The 22,359-nt window shown below is 43.6% G+C and overlaps 1 protein-coding gene across 7 annotated transcripts in view; it reads right to left on the reverse strand.

Annotated features, from left to right (window-relative positions):
- The window catches only part of LOC118397888 (serine/threonine-protein kinase D3-like), an 80,088-nt gene that overhangs the window by 55,494 nt on the left and 2,235 nt on the right, over positions 1–22,359 (reverse strand). The window lies entirely within an intron of this gene.

Consider the following 22,359-nt stretch of genomic DNA (forward strand, 5'->3'; position numbering starts at 1 on the left):
GAACACATTCTTATTTTCAATGACGGCCTAGGAACGGTGGGTTAACTGCCTTGTTCATTGGCAGAACGATAGATTTTCACCTTGTCAGCTCGGGGGATCCAATCTTGCAACCAGTTAACTAGTCCATCGCAATAACGACCTGCCTCTCTCTCGTTGCACTCCACAAGGAGACTGCCTGTTACGCGAATGCAGTAAGCCAAGGTAAGTTGCTAGCTAGCATTAAACATATTTTATAAAAAACAATCAATCATAATCACTAGTTAACTACACATGGTTGATGATATTACTAGATATTATCTAGCGTGTCCTGCGTTGCATATAATCTGACTGAGCAAACAAGCATACAAGTATCTGACTGAGCAGTGGTAGGCAGAAGCAGGTGTGTAAACATTCATTCAAACAGCACTTTCGTGCGTTTTGCCAGCAGCTCTTCGTTGTGCGTCAGGCATTGCGCTGTTTATGACTTCAAGCCTATCAACTCCCGAGATGAGGCTGGTGTAACCGAAGTGAAATGGCTAGCTAGTTAGCGCGCGCTAACTAGAGGGAAGGAAGCTATACTGTTACACTGGCAATACTAAAGTGCCTATAAGAACATCCAATAGTCAAAGGTTAATGAAATACAAATGGTATCAAGGGAAATAGTCCTATAATTCATATAATAACTACAACCTAAAACTTATTTCCTTGGAATATTGAAGACTCATGTTAAAAGGAACCACCAGTTTTCATATGTTCTCATTTTCTGAGCAAGGAACTGAAACGTTAGCTTTCTTGCATAGCACATATTGCACTTTTACTTTCTTCTCCAACACTTTGTTTTTGCATTATTTAAAGCAAATTGAACATGTTTAATTATTTACTTGAGGCTAAATTGATTTTATTTATGTATTATATTAAGTTAAAATAAGTGTCCATTCAGTATTGTTGTAATTGTCATTATTACACGTTTTTTTTAAATCGTCTGATTAATCGGTATTGGCTTTTTTGGTCCTCCAATAATCGGTATCGGCATTGAAAAATCATATTCGGTCGACCTCTAGTACTGACACAGTACTGATACAGTTCTGATACAGTACTGATACAGTTCTGATACAGTACTGTTACAGTTCTGATACAGTACGATACAGTACGATACAGTTCTGATACAGTACGATACAGTACTGATACAGTTCTGATACAGTACGATACAGTTCTGATACAGTGCGATACAGTTCTGACACAGTACTGATACAGTTCTGATACAGTACAATACAGTTCTGATACAGTACGATACAGTACGATACAGTACGATACAGTACTGATACAGTTCTTATACAGTACGATACAGTACGATACAGTTCTGATACAGTACGATACAGTACGATACAGTACTGATACAGTTCTTATACAGTACGATACAGTACTGATACAGTTCGGATACAGTACTGATTCAGTTCTGATACAGTGTACTGACACTCCAATAAGTGTAGGTCAAATCACGCCAAGCATTCAGGCATGCTGTAGCCTATTGGAATTAAAAAAGCAAAACAGGTCATATAAGAAGCGATGCACTGTTATCAATGAACATAATCTGCATGATAGAAACACACCACATCACTTTTCTGTTCCTCATCAGCTGGGTCAATGCTTGTCCTCCAGCCCTCACAACAAGATAATGGGCTTGACATTGATGCCAGTCAAATCCTATGTTCTCATTCCTTGTGTGGGAAGTTATCAGTAAGTCAGGCTGATATTTCCTCATATGGGAAGTTATCAGTAAGTCAGGCTGATATTTCCTCATGAGATAGTGAGACCAGCAGGGTCATTACATTTAAACCTAAAGGACTAAACAGACTGCACTGACAAACGGTTAAAAGCAGCGCATCCGGCTGTCCTATCGCATCTGACCACGGAACATCGGCAGTCATTTTCTGATAATGTTCAAATGATTCTATGTGTTGCATCAAACCATTGGTGGACAAGGACAATCAGTAGCTGATATACTGAGTGTGTTCTCATGTAGATCTGTATCAGTCCTAACCCCACTGTATCAGTTCTAACCCCACTGTATCAGTTCTAACCCCACTGTATCAGTCCTAAACCACTGTATCAGTCCTAACCCCACTGTATCAGTTCTAACCCCACTGTATCAGTCCTAACCCCACTGTATCAGTTCTAACCCCACTGTATCAGTCCTAACCCCACTGTATCAGTCCTAAACCACTGTATCAGTCCTAAACCACTGTATCAGTCTGAATCCCACTGTATCAGTTCTAACCCCACTGTATCAGTCCTAAACCACTGTATCAGTCCTAACCCCACTGTATCAGTTCTAACCCCACTGTATCAGTTCTAACCCCACTGTATCAGTCTGAATCCCACTGTATCAGTCCTAACCCCACTGTATCAGTTCTAACCCCACTGTATCAGTTCTAACCCCACTGTATCAGTTCTAACCCCACTGTATCAGTCCTAAACCACTGTATCAGTCCTAACCCCACTGTATCAGTTCTAATCCCACTGTATCAGTTCTAACCCCACTGTATCAGTCTGAATCCCACTGTATCAGTCCTAACCCCACTGTATCAGTTCTAACCCCACTGTATCAGTCCTAAACCACTGTATCAGTCCTAACCCCACTGTATCAGTTCTAACCCCACTGTATCAGTCCTAAACCACTGTATCAGTCCTAACCCCACTGTATCAGTCTGAATCCCACTGTATCAGTCCTAACCCCACTGTGTCAGTCCTAACCCCATGTATCAGTCATAACCCACTGTGTCAGTCCTAACCCCACTGTGTCAGTCCTAACCCCCTGTATCAGTCCTAACCCCCTGTATCAGTCCTAACCCCACTGTGTCAGTCCTAACCCCCTGTATCAGTCCTAAACCACTGTATCAGTCCTAACCCCACTGTATCAGTCTGAATCCCACTGTATCAGTCCTAACCCCACTGTATCAGTCCTAACCCCACTGTATCAGTTCTAACCCCACTGTATCAGTCCTAAACCACTGTATCAGTCCTAACCCCACTGTATCAGTTCTAACCCCACTGTATCAGTTCTAACCCCACTGTATCAGTCCTAAACCACTGTATCAGTCCTAACCCCACTGTATCAGTTCTAACCCCACTGTATCAGTCCTAACCCCACTGTATCAGTCCTAACCCCACTGTATCAGTTCTAACCCCACTGTATCAGTCCTAAACCACTGTATCAGTCCTAACCCCACTGTATCAGTCTGAATCCCACTGTATCAGTCCTAACCCCACTGTGTCAGTCCTAACCCCCTGTATCAGTCCTAACCCCACTGTATCAGTCATAACCCACTGTATCAGTCCTAAACCACTGCATCAGTCCTGACACCACTGTATCAGTCCTAACCCCACTGTATCAGTCCTAACCTTAACCTCACTGTATCAGACCGAACCCTAACCCCACTGTATCAGTCCTAACCATAACGTCACTGTATCAGTCCTAACCTTAACCTCACTGTATCAGACCGAACCCTAATCCCACTGTATCAGTCCTAACCATAACGTCACTGTATCAGTCCTAACTTTAACCTCACTGTATCAGACCGAACCCTAACCCCACTGTATCAGTCCTAACCATAACGTCACTGTATCAGTCCTAACCTTAACCTCACTGTATCAGTCCTAACCCTAATGTCACTGTATCAGTCCAAACCTAACACTCCTGTATCAGTCCTAACCATAACGTCACTGTATCAGTACTAACCCTAACCCCACTGTATCAGTCCTAACCCTAACACTCCTGTATCAGTCCTAACCCCACTGTATCAGTCCCAACCCCACTGTATCAGTACTAACCTTAAACCCCACTGTATAAGTCCTAACCCCACTATATCAGTACTTACTCCGACCCCACTGTATCACTCCTAACCCTAACCCCACTGTATCAGTCCTGACCCCCCTGTATCAGTACTAACGTTAACCCCACTGTATCAGTCCCAACCCTAACCTCACTGTATCAGTCCTAACCCCACTGTATCAGTCCTAACCCCACTATATCAGTACTAACTCCGACCCCACTGTATCACTCCTAACCCTAACCCCACTGTATCAGTCCCAACCCTAAACCCACTGTATCAGTCCTAACCATAACACCACTGTATCAGTCCTAACCCTCTGTATCAGTACTAACGCTAACCCCACTGTATGTACTAACTCCGACCCCACTGTATCACTCCTAACCCTAACCCCACTGTATCAGTCCCAACCCTAACCCTACTGTATCAGTCCTAACTCTAACCCCACTGTATCAGTCCTAACCATATCCCCACTGTATCAGTCCTAACCCTCTGTATCAGTACTAACGCTAACCCCACTGTATGTACTAACTCCGACCCCACTGTATCACTCCTAACCCTAACCCCACTGTATCAGTCCCAACCCTAACCCTACTGTATCAGTCCTAACTCTAACCCCACTGTATCAGTACTAACTCCGACCCCACTGTATCACTCCTAACCCTAACCCCACTGTATCAGTCCCAACCCAAACCCCACTGTATCAGTCCTAACCATAACCCCACTCTATCAGTCCTAACCCCCCTGTATCAGTACTAACCGTAACCCCACTGTATCAGTCCTATCCCCACTGTATCAGTCCCAACCCTAACCCCACTGTATCAGTCCTAACCCAAACCCCACTGTATCAGTCCCAACCCTAACCCCACTGTATCAGTCCTAACCCTAACCCTCCTGTATCAGTACTAACGCTAACCCCACTGTATCAGTCCTAACCCCACTGTATCAGTCCTAACCCCACTGTATCAGTCCTAACTCCGCTGTATCAGTCCTAACCCTAACCCCACTATATCAGTCCAAACCCCCCTGTATCAGTCCTAGCCCTAACCCCACCGTATCAGTCCAAACCCCCCTGTATCAGTCCTAGCCCTAACCCCACTGTATCAGCCCTAACCCCCCTGTATCAGTCCTAACGCTAACCCCACTGTATCAGTCCTAACTCCGCTGTATCAGTCCTAACCCCCCTGTATCAGTGCTAGCCCTAACCCCACTGTATCAGTCCTAGCCCTAACCCCACTGTATCAGTCCTAACGCCCCTGAATCAGTTCTAACCCCACTGTATCAGTCCTAACCCCCCTGAATCAGTTCTAACCCCACTGTATCAGTCCTAGCCTTAACCCCACTGTATCAGTCCTAACTCCGCTGTATCAGTCCTTAACCCCCCTGTATCAGTCCTAAACCTAACCCCACAATATCATTCCTAACCCCACTGTATCAGTATGATTAACGATAAGGAGCACATGATGTTGACAGCGAGCTATACCTTAGGGAACGTCAGACTGACTACATGGCATTGACTACTGAGACAACTTAGATAACGTCATTCCATTTCCAAGTGTTTGAGTCAAATACTCATAAACACACTTCTGTACAGCTCCAAAGATCCTAGGCTATTTTTACTTTGTATTGTACTGAGTCTATTCCTGTTCCTTTTCGCAGTGAAGGACAAAGGGCTTTCAATGTAGAAACAAATAGCACTGTCTGACAGGGACCGCCTGAAATTCAGATCAAATTAAATGTTATTCATCACATACACAGTTTACAGCAGGTATAAAAGGTGCAGAGAAATGCTTGTGTGCTAACTCCATCAACAATACTCCCTCAAAAATGCTCCCTCAACAATAGTCCCTGCCACGGATCCCCCTGGTACTGCTGCTCATTCCGTTCACCAGCTCCGGAGGTCTAAGTCACCGGCCTTCTAGGCATCACTGAACTGGATTCATTACCACCAACCACGGACTGTCTTGTCTCATTACGCACATCTGGTTCCCATTCCCCCTGAGTATGTTATATATGTGCCCTCTGTTCCCCATTGTCCTTGTCGGTTATTGTTACCATGTCCGTTGGTCTTGTGAGCACCTGTTCTGTTGTATCGGCTTCCATGCTGCGTGTTATTGTGCATTTGTTTTGCCGGTCTTGTTCTGTGTATTATTTAGAGGTTTATACCTCGCTCTTTTGTTTGGGTGGAGAAAATTAACCCCCTATTACATATTCCTGCGCTTGTCTCCTATCATTATACAGCATGACAGAATAACCGACCCACTAAATGGAGACAGCAGGAAAGACAGAGCTGTCGACCATCGTAGAGACAGTCCAGCACCATCCTGCGTTTGGAGGGGAATGTGCAGTCCCTCCAGTCTCCAGCACTGGTTCCGGCGCCAGCCCCCACACCACTCGCTGCCCCCGTCCCATCTGAGCTGGTTCACGGAATACCCCTGTCCCTCCCGGAACGCTTTGACGGCGCACCAGCGAAATGCATGAGATTCCTTCTGCAATGCGACCTGTACCTCGCTCGCTATGCCGAGGCTGTCTCCGGGAGAGACAGAGTTGCCACCGTCATCTCAGCACTGACCGGATGGGCCCTGGAATGGGGTGCTGCGGTCTGGTAAACGGGCGGACCCGAGGTCAAGTCCTACGAGCGCTTCACCCTCATCTTCCGCTCTGGGTTTGATCATCTTGTGGAGGGCCGAGAGGAGGGTGAGCGCCTACTCCAACTATGCCAGGGATCTAGGACCACCTCGGTGTTCGCTCTGGTGTTCCGGACCATCACAGACGCCACCGGATGGACGAGTCGGCTCAGGTCGCCGTGTTGCAGGAGGAGGTACAGATGGAGTTACCCTGCTGTGATGACAACCTGTGACTCGACCAGCTCATCAACATGGTGATTCGTTTGGACAACCTCCTGCGGTCCCGACGGAGACCTGAGCGGAATCCGGAGCCCATGGCTACACCTGCTCCGTGGCCAGAGCCGATGGAGGTGGGCTCTGCACGTTTGCCCAAGGCAGAGCATAGGAGAAGGAGGAATCTAGGCCTCTGCTCCTATTGTGGAGTAAGGGGTCATTTCTCCCCGACCTGTCCTCTATCCACGAATAGGCGAGGAGGTGACAAGCCAGGGAATTCTCCTGCTCCAACCCAGGTAGGATGTAAGATCTCCCCTCCTTTTCTGTCAACTCAACAACTCAGTGTGTTTTCCCATTAAATTCCTTGAATAACCTAGCCCCTCACTCCCATTAGCTCTGATTAATTCCGGAGCTGCCAGGAAACTTTTAGACTGGCCACTGCATTACGCATTCCTTTGGTTCCCCTACAGTCACCCATTTCGGTTCAAGCCCTGGATAATCGTCCAATTGGGACAGGGCTCTTACATCACATCCCTGTTCCTGTTTCTCTGCTGACCCATGACATTCATTTAGAACAGGTCACCTTTTTGATTATAGACACCCCCACGCACCACGTTGTGTTAGGTCTCCCCTGGTTGATTTGGCATAACCCTGTTATTTCATGGTCTGAGGGGAGACAGCTGGGTTGGTTGAAGGAGTGTCAGGGGACTTGTCTTGCGGTGTCTGTCAACACCACTATGGTGGAATGTCCGGACCACGCCCCTCAAGTGGAGTTACCGGAGGAATACCAGGATCTGCATCAGTTTTTTTCTAAGTTCCAGGCTACACGCCTGCCTCCTCATCGCCACTGGGACTGTGCCATTGACATGCTGTCTGACACAGCCCTCCCGATAGGACACATCTATCCTCTCTCCTATGTGGAGACCGTTACAATGGAGACCTACGTACAGGAGAGCCTCTAGCAGGGTTTTATCCACCCCTCTATGTCACCAGCCTCCTCGAGCTTATTTTTTGTTAAAAATAAAGATGGGGGACTGTGCCCCTGCATTGATTATCGAACTCTGAATAAAGCCACCATTAAGTTCAGCTATCCTTTACCCCTCATCCCAACCATCATCGAACAAATGCACAGGGCGCAGTACTTCACGAAACTGAACTTCAGGAGCGCCTACAATCTGGTGCACATTCGTGCAGGCGACAAATGGAAAACAGCCTTTTCTACAACCACAGGCCATTATCATAATGCTTGTCTAACGCTCCGTCTTCCAGGCCTTTATTAACGAAGTGTTTCAGGACATGCTGGGACGGAGCGCAGTGGTTTATATAGACAACATTTTGGTCTATTCTGCTGACCGCACCCAGCATGTCTCGTTAGTCAGGTCTGTGCTGGGAAAACTGTTGGAGCATGATCTATATATATATATTTTTATTTTATTTTAATTTTTTACTTTGTTTATTGAATTTTCAACACCTGCATTTACAAAATAATTGCACTCTAAAGTTATTTGGTAGTAATACAAAACAACATATAAAATACAACAATACAGCAAAACAAAGAGAGGGACAAAAAGTCTAAAAATATAAAAGACAAAAAATATATTTTGATACAGTTGTTACAGGTCAACTAGCACAGATAGTACAGTCCTTAACATCCGAGATGTTGTGTATCCACATACCAGGCCTCTTACGTCACCAATATAGAAATATACATCACTCTGGAACTGCAGGGAAATGTAGTCGTTTTAACATAAGAAAAGAAGGGAGCCCACATTGCATAGAATTTGTCTAAAGACCCATTGAGTGTGTGCTTAATTTTTTCCAACTTTATGCAATTCAAAACGTATTTAATCCAAAGAGCATGAGAAGGGGGTGCAGAGGATTTCCATCTAAGTAAAATGAATTGTCTCGCTAACCAAGTGACAAAGGCAATTATATCCTTATTCATTTTGGTCAGTTGTATTGTGGGTAAGGAAACCCCAAATAATGCAATAAAAGGGTCTGGCTCGATCTGTGTGCCGCTTAATTCTGAGAGTGTGTTAAAGATGTCTTTCCAGAATCCAACAAGAGATGCGCAACACCAAAACGTGTACATGGATTATCTTGCTTTGGTCCAGTGGGCCCTATGAATGAGTATGCATTGAATGAGACCGTGTCGATTACAAATAGAAGAGGTATGTACCTTTTTGAGTGCCCCTTCCCATGGTTCATCAGATATTTCCTCACCCAGATCCTCCTGGGTGAAACACAGTCAAACTGTGTTTCACCAGGAAGGGTGGGGAATTGGGGATCTATGCTGTGGACGTAACTCTGGACTTGTAAGAACCTAAAGAAATGATGTCTGGGAAGACCAAATTTAGCTGATAATTGTTCAAACATACTAAATGTATTGTTAATATAGAGATCTCTGAATCTTTAAATTAATTTTTAATTTCACCTTTATTTAACCAAGTAGGCTAGTTGAGAACAAGTTCTCATTTACAACTGTGACCTGGCCAAGATAAAGCAAAGCAGTTCGACATATACAACAACACAGAGTTACACGTGAATAAACAAACATACAGTCAATAATACGGTAGAAAAACTCTATACACAGTGTGTGCAAATGAGGTAAGATAAGGAAGGTAAGGCAATAAATAGGCCATGGTGGCAAAGTAATTACAATATACCAATTAAACACTGGAGGGGGTGCAGATGTGCAGAAGATGAATGTGCAAGTAGAGATACTAGGGTGCAAAGGAGCAAGATAAATAAATAAATACAGTATGAGGATGAGGTAGTTGGATGGGATATTTACAGATGGACTATGTACAGGTTTAGTGATCTGTGAGCTGCTCTGACAGCTTGTGCTTAAAGCTAGTGAGGGAGAGGAAAGCCTCCAGTTTCAGTGCAGTTCATTCCAGTCATTGGCAGCAGAGAACTGGAAGGAAAGGCGGCCAAATGAGGAATTGGCTTTGGGGGTGACCAGTGAGATATACCTGCTGGAGCGCGTGCTACCGGTGGGTGCTGCTATGGTGACCAGTGAGCTGAGATAAGGCTGGGCTTTACCTAGCAAAGACTTGTGGATGACCTGGAGCCAGTGGGTTTGGCGACAAGTATGAAGCGAGGGCCAGCCAACAAGAGCATACCGGTCGCAGTGGTGGGTAGTATATGGGGCTTTGATGACAAAACGGATGGCACTGTGATAGACTGCATCCAATTTGTTGAGTAGAATTTTGGAGGCTATTTTGTAGATGACATCGTCAAAGTCGAGGATCAGTAGGATGGTAAGTTTTACGAGGGTATGTTTGGCAGCATGAGTGAAGGAGGCTTTGTTGTGAATACCGAGACTAGACCATGTTCAGAAATCACCATCAACCATAGATGGGGGAAAGCTGGGTTTGAGGCTACCGGAGCAAAAGAAGAGGTTGTCTGAAACCCAAAGTGGGGCCTAAATTGATTCCACATCTTCAATGTTGTTTTGACACATACATTTTTGGTGAATGAGGAGTAAGGGCCTGTAACGGAGGAGCGAGGGAAGACAATGATGCCGATATAGATGAGGCGGCCTCCATCTCTAGTCAAATTGGGGGTGGGAATATCTCTCTGCTCTAAAACCAGTACTGAATGATCCTAAGGTTAGTGGCCCAATAATAGAATCTGAAATCCGGTTAGCGCTAGATCGCCATCTGGTTTGGGCCTTTGTCCCATATAAAAGGTAGAATTAGGCCGTCAATCTTTTTGAAAAATGTATTGTGGAGAAAAATGAGCAGGCACTGATAGAGATATTGTAACGGCGTTCTTTGTTTGTAGAAAGAGAGTCGGACCAAAATGCAGGGTGGTGGTTACTCATGTCTTTAATGAAGAAAAACGGAACGATACATGAAATAACTAATAAATACAAAAACAACAAACGGAACGTGAAACCTATTACAGCCTGTCTGGTGAACACTACACAGAGACAGGAACAATCACCCACGAAATACACAGTGAAACCCAAGCTACCTAAATACGGTTCCCCATCAGAGACAACAAGAATCACCTGACTCTGATTGAGAACCGCCTCAGGCAGCCAAGCCTATACTAGACAAACCCCTAATCAACCACAATCCCAATGCCTACAAAAAAAAACAATACGACAATACAATAACCCATGTCACACCCTGGCCTGAACAAATAATTAACGAAAACACAAAACACTAAGACCAAGGCGTGACAGATAAAATAATTTTGGGAGAGTATTCATTTTAATATAATTAATTCTTGCGACTAAGGAGAGGTGTAGCAAAGACCTGCGTACAGGTTAAAAGAGGAGCAAAGTTGGCTTAAAAAAGGTTTTCAAATCTGATTATGACATGTACCCCGAGATAAATAAAACTACTCTGAGCAATTTTAAATGGCAAGTTATGTAAAGGCTATTTTTGTGCAGCCATATTAAGCAGCATCAATTCGCTTTTATTTAGATTCAGTTTATACCCTGATAAGTGACCGAAGGATGTGAAAGTGGAAAGGGCAGCAGGAACAGAAATATAAAGGTTGGATGTGTATAATAAGCATGATCTATGTCTTTTTTGGGCTACCTCATATCCATGGAAGGAGTGTAGATGGAGGAGCAACGCGTCAGCTCAGTCAGGTCATGGTCCATCCCCAACTCTGTGAAAGCAGTCCAGCGATTCCTGGGGTTCGCCAACTATTTACGGAAGTTCATCCTGGGCTTCAGCACGGTGGTGGCGCCTCTTACCTCCCTGCTGAGAGGAGGTCCCTGTGGCTTCGTTGGATGGCGGAGGTGGAGAGGGCATTCGAGACACTGAAGGCACGCTTCACCACTGCTTCCGTGCTGGCACATCCCGACCCCTCACTTCCCTTCATTGTCGAGGTTGGGGCAGTGCTGTCCCAGCGCACTGGAACCCCTCCATAGCTGCGGCCTGTGCCTTCTACTCCAAGCAGCTGAGCCCCGTACAGAGGAATCACGACGTCGGTGACCGGGAACTCTTGGTGGTCAAGAAGGCTCTGAAGGCGTGGAGGCACTGCTTGGAGAGGTCCAAACACCCGTTCCTGGTGTGGACGGACCACCGCAAACTGGAGTACATCACAGCAGCAAAGAGGTAAAAACACGAGACAGGCCAGGTAGGCTCTATTCTTCGCCAGGTTCCAATTCCAGGCTCGAAGAACGTGAAGGCAGACGCCTTGTCCCGCATCTATGACACAGAGGAGAGAGAGGGAGAGGAGACCCCATCATCCCTCTGTCCCGTATCATCGCGCCAGTGGTGTGGGACATGGACGCATACATACGGCAGGCCCCGCACACGGAACCCGCACCTGCACAGTGCCTGGACAACCGCGCCTACGTGCCCACGGGTGTGCGGGACCGCCTCCTACCCAGCGCCTGTGTCGGGTCATCCTGGGATAAGCCATACCATCACCTTGGCTAGGGACGACCCGGGTTTACGTCTCTTCCTGCTCCATCTGTGCCCAGCCAAAGACACCCTGACACCTCCCGTATGGAAAGCTCCTTCCACTGCCGGTTCCACAATGACCCTGGTCTCACCTCTCGGTGGACTTGTCACTGACCTTCCCCTCTCGCAGGGGAACACCACCATTCTCATTGTTGTGGACCGGTTTTCCAAAGCTTTTTGCCTCCTTCCTCTGCCTGGGCTCCAATGCAAACCGCTCAAAATGCTCTTTATACGCACGTCTTCAGGCACTACGGGATGAGGGGATTCGGCGCGCTGAGGAGACCTGGAATGCCTGAGGAGGGTTAATAAGGTAACATACCGCTTGCAACTCCCTATTGATTAAAGCATTAACCCAACTTTTCATGTTTTCTCCTCAGGCAAGTGGTGCCTGGCCGCCCCACTGGACCCAGTGACGCCGGGTGAGGTGTCTACAGTACCTCATCGACTGGGAGGGGTACGGCCCTTGTCTCATTACGCACACCTGGTTCCCATTCCCCCTGATTAGTATGTTATATATGTGCCCTCTGTTCCCCATTGTCCTTGTCGGTTATTGTTACCATGTCCGTTGGTCTTGTGAGCACCTGTTCTGTTGTATCGGCTTATATGCTGCGTGTTATTGTGCACTTGTTTTACGGGTCTTGTCCTGTGTATTGTTTAAAGGTTTACACCTCGCTCTTTTGTTTGGGTGGAGAAAATAAATGCCACTATTATGTAATCAGTGGCAGGGTAGCCTAGTGGTTAGAGCGTTGGACTGGTAACCGGAAGTTTGCAAGTTCAAATCCCCGAGCTGACAAGGTACAAATATGTCGTTCTGCCCCTGAACAGGCAGTTAACCCACTGTTCCTAGGCCGTCATTGAAAATAAGAATTTGTTCTTAACTGACTTGCCTAGTTAAATAAAGGTAAAAAAAATATATTTCAAAATCCTGCACTTGTCTCCTATCATTATACAGTGTGACACTCCCTCAATAATGCTACAGTGCCTTGCAAAAGTATTCATCCCCCTTTGCGTTTTTCCTTTTTTGTTGCATTACAACCTGTAATTTAAATGGATTTTGGGGGGGATTTCATGTAATGGACATACACAAAATAGTCCAAATTGCAAGGTTGTGGAGAAGTGAAATTAAAAACAACTTTTTTCAAAAAATTCTAAAATAATTTTAATGGAAAAGTGGTGCATGCATATGTATTCCCCCCTTTGCTATGAAGCCCCTAAATAAGATCTGGTGCAACAAATTACCTTCAGAAGTCACATAATTAATTAAATAAAGTCCACCTGTGTGCAATCTAAGTATCACATGATCTGTCACATGATCTCAGTATATATACACCTGTTCTGAAAGGCCCCAGAGTCCGCAACACCACTAAGCAAGGGGCACCACCAAGCAAGCGGCACCATGAAGACCAAGGAGCTCTCCAAACAGGCCAGGGACAAGGTTGTGGAGAAGTACAGATCAGGGTTGGGTTATAAAAAAATATCAGAAACTTTGAACATCCCACGGAGCACCATTATATCCATTATTAAAAAACGGAAAGAATATGGCACCACAACAAACCTGTCAAGAGAGGGCTGTCCATCAAAACTCACAGACCAGGCAAGGAGGGCATTAATCATAGAATCAACAAAGAGACCAAAAATAGCCCTGAAGGAGCTGCAAAGCTCCATAGCGGAGATTGGAGTATCTGTCCATAGAACCACTTTCGGCTGTACACTCCACAGAGCTGGCCTTTACGGAAAAGTAGTCTGAAAAAAAGGCATTGCTTAAAGAAAAAAAATAAGCAAACACGTTTGGTATTCGCCAAAAGGCATATGGGAGCCTCCCCAAACATATGGAAGAAGGTACTCTGGTCAGATGAGACTAAAATTGAGCTTTTTGGCCATCAAGGAAAATGCTATGTCTGGCGCAAACCCAACACCTCTCATCACCCCGAGAATACCATCCCACACTGAAGCATGGTGGTGGCAGCATCATGCTGTTGGGATGTTTTTCATCGGCAGGGACTGGGAAACTGGTCAGAATGATGGATGGCGCTAAATACAGGGAAATTCTTGAGGGAAACCTGTTTGTCTTCCAGAGATTTGAGACTGGGAGGGAAGTTCACCTTCCAGCAGGACAATGACCCTAAGCATACTGCTAAAGCAACACTCGAGTGGTTTATGGGGAAACATTTAATTGTCATTTAATCATTTAAAATTTAATTAATTAGAATGGCCAAGTCAAAGCCCAGACCTCAATTCAATTGAGAATCTGTGGTATGACTTAAAGATTGCTGTACACTAGCGGAACCCATCCAACTTGAAGGGGCTGGAGCAATTTTGCCTTGAAGAATGGGCAAAAATCTAGATGTGCCAAGCTTATAGAGACATACCCCAAGAGACTTGCAGCTGAAAATGCTGCAAAAGGTGGCTCTACAAAGTATTGACTTTTGGAGAGATGAATAGTTATGCACGCTCAAGTTTTCTATTTTTTTGTCTTATTTCTTGTTTGTTTCACAATAAAAAATATTTTGCATCTTCAAAGAGGCATGTTGTGTAAATCAAAAGATACAAACCCCCCAAAAATCAATTTTAATTCCAGGTTGTAAGGCAACATAATAGGAAAAATGCCAAGAGGGTGAGTACTTTCGCAAGGCACTGTAGTGCACTACTTTTGACCAGGACCCATAGGGGAATAAATGGAATTGGTTGTCATTTGGGACGCCGCCTTAGACTCCAAAACCAGAGATCCCACTGCCACCCTTACATGGTCCAACATATCACACACGGTTCACATTACATAGTCTGAATAACCATGGGATTTCAGATGAGTTCAAGCCCCTCGGCAGCACAATCTTTTCTACATTAAACATTTTACATCTCTATTCACTACATAGTACGCTAATTTTGACCAGAGCTCTGGTCAAAAGCAGTGCACTATATAGGGAATAGGGTGTCATTTGGGATGCCAACCGGCCAGGGATGTTATACAAGGCCTAAGGCTCCTACAGAGATCGAAGCCCTTAAAGCTGAACACATTCTACAGGAATGTGATAATGACCCTCGCCTGTCCAATAAAGAGGTAACATGCCAACAGTGTCGGATGTAGCTCTGTTCTAGGCCGTTAGTGTGGCTTACTAATGCAGAGCCTTCCTAAACATTAGCAAGCCGCAATAAAACCTATAAAACACTTGTTATTCCCTATGGGCTATCCCTTTATTACAGTGCCTTCAGAAGGTATTCACACCCCTTGACAGCCTAAATTTAAAATTGATTCAATTCAGATTTTGTATCACTAGCCTGCACACTATACCCCATAACGTTAAAGTGGAATTATGTTTTTGAATTGTTAATAAATTAATAAATTGATGAAAAAATGTAATGCTGAAATGTCTTGAGTCAAAATATATTCAACTTCTTTGTTATTACAAGCCTAAATAACATCAGTTACATGGAATCACTTTGTGTGCAATACTTTTTGAATGACTACCTCATCTCCATACCCCACACAAACAATTATCTGTAAAGCCCCTAAGTCAAGCAGTGAATTTCAAACACAGATTAAACCACAAAGACCAGGGAGGTTTTCCAATGCCTCACAAAGAATGGCACCTATTGGTTGTTGTGTAAACAATTTAAAAGCAGACATTGAATATCCCTTTGATCATGGTGAAGTTAATAATTACACTTTAGATGGTGTATCAGTACACCAAGCCACTACAAAGATTACAGGCGTCCATCCTAACTCAGTTGCTGGAGAGGCAAAGAAATTTACTTTATATCCTGAATACAAAGTGTTATGTTTGGGGCAAATCCAACACATCACTGAGTACCACTCTTCATATTTTCAAGCATGGTGGTGGCTGTATCATGTTATGGGTTTGCTTGTCATCGACAAGGACTAGGGAGTTTTTTAGGATATAAAGAAACGGAATAGAGCTAAGCACAGGCAAAATCCTAGAGAAAAACTGAGTTCATACTGCTTTCCAACAGACACTGGGAGACAAATGTACTTTTCAGCAGGACAATAACCTTAAACACAAGTCCAAATATACACTGGAGTTACTTACCAAGATGACATTGAATGTTCTTGGGTGGACTAGTTACAGTTTTTACTTAAATCTGCTTGAAAATCTATGGCAATACTTGAAAATGGCTGTCTAGCATGATCAACAAACCAACTTGACAGAGCTTGAAGAATTTAAAAAGAATAATCCAGGTGTGCAAAACTCGTAGAGACATACCCAGAAAGACTCCAAAGGTGATTCTAACATGTATTGACTCAGAGGTGTGAATACTTATGTAAATGAGTATTATTATTTCTGTATTTCATTTTCAATAAATATGCAACGTTTTCTACAAACATGTTTTCACTTTGTCATTATGGGGTATTGGGTGAGAAAAACCAGAAAATCCATTTTGAATTTGGGCTGTAACACAAGAAAATGTGGAATAAGTCAAGGGGTATGAAGGCAATGTATTGTGTGTTTTGCAAGATAGAATGTCTCTCTCTCCCTCCACCCCCTCTCTCTCTCTCTCTCTCTCTCTCTCTCCCCCCACTCTTCTCACTCTCTCTCTCTCTCTCTCTCTCTCTCTCTCTCTCTCTCTCTCTCTCTCTCTCTCTCTCTCTTCCCCCACTCTCTAGCTCTCTCTCTCTCGCTCTCTCTCTCTCACTTCCTCACTCTTTTTCTCTCTCTCTCTCTCTCTCTCTCTCTCTCTCTCTCTCTCTCTCTATCTCTCTCACTTTCTCTCACCTCTACTCTTCCATAAATCAGGGGTTCATCCCAAATTGCACCCTATTCCATATATATTGCAGCACTTTTTACCAGGGCTTTTTTAAAGGTTGGTAGTGGGAGAGGAGGACCTCAGTTATCTTCATACTATAACACCACACCATCAGATTCCTAATGATAAATTGGATTAGAAAATGTATAAACCTGATTCTAGGCTACAAAGTTAACCTTTGTTCTCTCTGCTGTTCCAGTCTTGTCCTGTGCACTGGCTGAAACTAATTGTTAGCCTATGGCACTTTAGAGCAGGAAATACACTCCACCAACATGGCACAGCTCCACATGCAGTACTGTGGGAGGGGTGGGTGGTCAGTCAGTCACTCACCATCAGCACAGTTCTATGTCATTCATGTCACACAATGTGTGTTGTCTAATAATGGCCATGACAACAATGGCGGAATAATGAAGTTACTTAACCTACTCCCTAGACTTGACGCCCCCACGGAAATAAAATTAGCATAATATAAAAATCCCCATAAAATGTGTTCATTTAAGCTAGAGAGCTTTTTTTTTCATTGCATGCGTCTCAATCCACCCCATCCACCGATGTTGCACTTCCTCTGTGTGAAAGGTGACAGATTACATTTTTTAAACATAACTTTTTTTTCAACGTTCTGAGAACGGAAGTGAAAATGTCGCCTGTTAATTTGAAGGGAGGTTAATTTGCAAGGAGGTTCTGAGAACGTTTTACTATGGTTCCCTGAAAATTTTCTTGGGAGATTTTATTAACGTTCTGAGAACGGAAATTATTGGTTATTTGAAGGTTTTTGAATAACTTTTAAAACATTTCAATAAGACTGCTAGTTTAGGTTAACTGTTTTTAGCTGCAAGCACAGATAGGATGCATTGAAAGGAATTTACTTGGGCATTAATCACAAAAACACATACATTTATTTTAGTTTGTATGGCATCAGTGAGATTCAAACCCATTATCTTCTGTTGGCTACCCATTGAATTAGTCCACTGAGCCACCAGGATGGAGATAACATGTTATCTTTTTTGAACTAATACAAAGCTGTTCATTTTAGTCCATTCAAACAGACCCCATTTCAAAGGAAACAATCACTCAGTAAGATCAGGTGCGGCCAATTAGTGGGTGCGGCCAACACAATTAACAAGATAGAGAATAGAGAGAGTTTTGTTGAGACTGAGAACGGAATGTATACATTTTAAATAACATTCTTAGAACATTCTTTGAGCGTTACTAATGTTTTCTTAAGGTTCTGAGAACATGACTTTAAAATTAACTGTGAGGAAACCTGCAGAAAACCTTATGCTGAAATTCTCATGTCAGAACGTTATTTCTCCCAATTTTGTTGGATCAATTTGAGAACATTACTTTAAATTGAACCATGAGGAAACCTGTAGGAAACGTTATGCTGAAATACTGAAATTCCCACAGAAGAACATTGTTTCTTAACTTTCTTTGAACTATTTGAGAACATTCCCAATGCCAAACCAGTTGGAGAACATTCATAGAACATCATCACAATTTAAATGTAGATCTAACCATGTTTGAACATTTAGGAAACGTTCTCTTAAAGTAATGAAATTCAAAGAAAATAACGTTTTTTTCTCAAGTTCCTTAAATGTGCTGAGACTGTTCTGAAGCCAAGCAACTATCCTGCACCATTCCCAGAAAGTTGTGGGAAGGTTGTTTGCAAAATGACCATAAGATAACAACGCTCTGACACCGCTCTAAGAAACGTGATTCTCAGAACGTTATGTGCTAGCTGGGTGGTGACTAATATTATTACAATGGCAAGGAGCCCTACTGTATCTCAGTAGCCCATCGCCTAGTGATTTTCAGAACTGATGATGATGATCTCTGTGAAACTTCACCAGCTGGAGTGTTCCAAACATAGAAAATAGAATGATGTGATAGAATAAAACCTTCTTATTCTGTAGTTCCAACACTGGATTAAGAGTTTGCAATACAGACAGATTTGTTTATTAGGGCAAAGTGCAATTTGTTTGGACATTAAGGAATAGGTCAGCAATCTGCAATTCAGCTCCTTTGCTTTAATGAGCTTCGTAGTAAGCGAGAAATGCCCTAAAATGACCCAAAGACTACATGTGCAATACATGAATGAAAACCATAATCAGTGGTAAACGCTGTCAGCAGATTGTTTTCCCTCTGTCTGAATAGGTTGCTCTATTTCATGCTCTTTTACCTTGCAATTTATATTGCATCAATTAACTTAACAGTTTTAGCCTCAACTCTGTTTCTTCCAGAATATACACACATCACTTATCGGAACCCCAATCTCCGTTTTTCTTTTACACACACTAGCACCTCTTTGTCTGCTGCCTACAGCAGCCTGCAACCGTGGTATGTGACAGGACAGGGAGGGTGGGGCTGACTACGGAGCTGGGCCGGGCAGACTGGTGCAGCCCGGGACAGTATGGCGGCCTGCAAGGGAGGGGAACTTCCCCACTGTCTTCCTGGACACCCCGGGGACTGTTCCTGTTCCCCTCCTACAGGAGAACAAATATTACATGGTCCAACATACCGTAAATATGGGCCCAGAGTTTCAATACTCCCACACCAGGGAGGGGGGGTTACATCTCAAATGGCATCCTATTCCCTATATAGTGCACTACTTTTGACCAGGGCCCATAAGGAATAGAGAGCCATTTGGGACAGTTTTTGAAAGTGAGGTGGTGGGAAGACATCAACATTTCTTTACGGTATGAACCACCATCAGTAATGTGATGTACATGTGGTTTTGTTGTTGACCTATATAGTGTGAATAGTGGATACTGGATACACTCATGGCTTCCAGAGAAGGCTAAGGATAATGCACAGTGCAAGTTTGAAGGCCAAGCAAGCAGCCTCATAACCATGTGGTTAAACGAGATGGGTCGATTGCAACGAACGCAGGTCAATGCTGGATTTCTTAAAATTCTACAAACGGGAGATGATATGCACCTGTGTGTTAAAACATATATTTAATTTAAACCTTTTTAATATATTTTAAAGAAAAAATATGACATAGGCCTAACTCGTCGCGGTTTAATTGATTTAATACACAATTCTAGTTTGGACCGTACAGCAGTGGCGGTCGGTGTCATTTAAGTGAGGTAGGATGATTTTCTTTTTTATGAGCGTGGCCTTATTTCTATTACAGCATATCTATTAGATACCTGTCATTCATATTCCAATCATCCAGCTCAATGTAACATCAATAGATTTAGGCTACTACATGATACTCAAATTTTCCCTTTACCCATCATGAGGTTGCTACAACCCAGCCTATGAATGAAAGTTTAAAACGTAGGTGCACAGGTCGAGAATTTTTTTTGTAATCAAGGTGACAGACAGTGACACATGCGATACTGCCTTGCACACTCTTGCCTGCATCTAGCTGATCTAAGGTGTAATCATTAGTCCAAAAGTTGCAAATGTGAGTTTCTATTAGACAAAATCAGGTATTTTTTATCCTCGTTACGTTCCGTTTGCTTCCGTTTAAGAAGCGTTTTTATACAGAATCGGCAGAATGAATACACCCCTGATCACACACACAGTTCACTTTCATAGCAGCCGCATAAAAACAGAATAAGCACTTTAATCATTGTGTATATTATTCCTTCTCACAACTATCTCCTCCTCTCACCTTTTCCCGTTGCTTGAGGACAACACATCAACTTTCTGTGACCAGACCAAAAAACCTTTACAAGCCAACCCTTCATATCATGACCATCCTACCGCTACACACAGCCTACATCGTTGTCACTTCATAGTCTACATACACTACCAGTCAAAAGTTTTAGAACGCCTACTCATTCAAGAGTTTTTCTTTATTTGGACTATTTTCTAAATTGTAGAATAATAGTGAAGACATCAAAACTATGAAATAGCACAAATGGAATCATGTCGTAAACAAAAAAGTGTTAAACAAATCAAAATATTTTCATATTTGAGATTCTTCAAATAGCCACCCTTTGCCTTGATGACAGCTTTGCACACTCTTGGCATTCTCTCAACCAGCTTCATGAGGTAGTCAACTGGAATGCATTTCTATTAACAGGTGTGCCAACTTAAAAGTTTATTTCTGGAATTTCTTTCCTTCTTTCCTTGCAGTACAGGGATATTTCCCCCCGATCTTGATAAGAAATTACCATACTTTTTCAAGCCAACTTATTTTTGTTGTTGTTGTACTTTTCCCACTTTTTCTCCCCAATTGGTAGTTACAGTCTTGTCCCATCGCTGCAACTCCCGTACGGACTTGGGAGAGGTGAAGGTCGAGAGCCATGCATCCTCCAAAACACTACCCTTCCAAGCCACACTGCTTATTGACACACTGCTCGCTTAACCCGGAAGCCGGCCGCACCAATGTGTCGGAGGAAACACCATTACAACTGACAACCAAAGGCAGCTTGCAGGCGCCCAGCCCGCCACAAGGAGTCGTCAGAGAGCGATGAAACAAGGATATCCCGGGCGGCCAAACCCTCCCCTAACCCGGACGACACTGGGCCAATTGTGCGCTGCCTCATGGGTCTCCCGGTCATGGCTGGCTGTGACACAGCCTGGGATCGATCCCAGGTCTGTAGTGTCGCCTCAAGTGCTGCGATGCATTTTCTTTTTAAAGACAAGTTGTAATTAATGGATTACATAAATTGGAGAGAAAAATATATAGTAACAATAGGTTAGAGACCATTAGTTTTCGATTCATACAAGGTGTCAGGCAAATTGCCACAATAGATTTGCCGTGGTAAACAAGGAAATACTTTATTTCAGTTGTACAGACTGATTGTCGAAATAGATCATTCGTCGTAAGTCTACTAAAAAATCAGGATCAATTTGTTCCATTGATAATACCCACCAGAGGGAGGAGTGTTCTTGAACTTTTTTGGCAGCAATCAGGAATAAAAGATAACCTCAACATAAATCGGTGGCAAGTGATGGTTGCAATTGAGATCAGCTGTGCGAGTGATTTTAGGGCAATGTTTTTTAACCAGAGATGACCTTGAGTTAGTACGCTGGCCAGTGGTCGTTGCAATAGGCCCCATATGTTTACATTGAGGAATAGAAAAGAGCTGATGTTGCACTATGGCTCAGACAGAATGAAAAATGTTACACCCCTTTTCTTTGATGAAATCTAACACAGACAGTAAAAACATGCCTCTACAGTATATTGTGCCATCGCTGTTGTGTCAATCCCCCATCATCATAACAAAATGTCATTTTTCTACTTTTACTCAAGAACCATACAAGAAAAAACGTGTTATACATTGCTCTGTGTATTTGTCACACAATGAGAAACTGGGAGTGGTATGTGTGATAAGGCCATATACCTTACAAGAGCAAGTGAAGATGTTGTTGAGTAATGTAGTCTACTCTGGGAAACATGTGTTATCTGTGTTTTCCAGCCTACCACAGTATTTCAATATTTTGCAAAGTAGGAGGGAGAATCCGTCACCTCTCATCTAAACAACTCCTGGGGCATCTATTGTGTGCAAAAACAGGTGTAACACTCATAAGCAGAAAGCAAAACAAATTATTACACCT

Source organism: Oncorhynchus keta, chromosome 19, assembly GCF_023373465.1.
Source record: "Oncorhynchus keta strain PuntledgeMale-10-30-2019 chromosome 19, Oket_V2, whole genome shotgun sequence".
NCBI classification, from domain to species: Eukaryota; Metazoa; Chordata; class Actinopteri; order Salmoniformes; family Salmonidae; genus Oncorhynchus; species Oncorhynchus keta.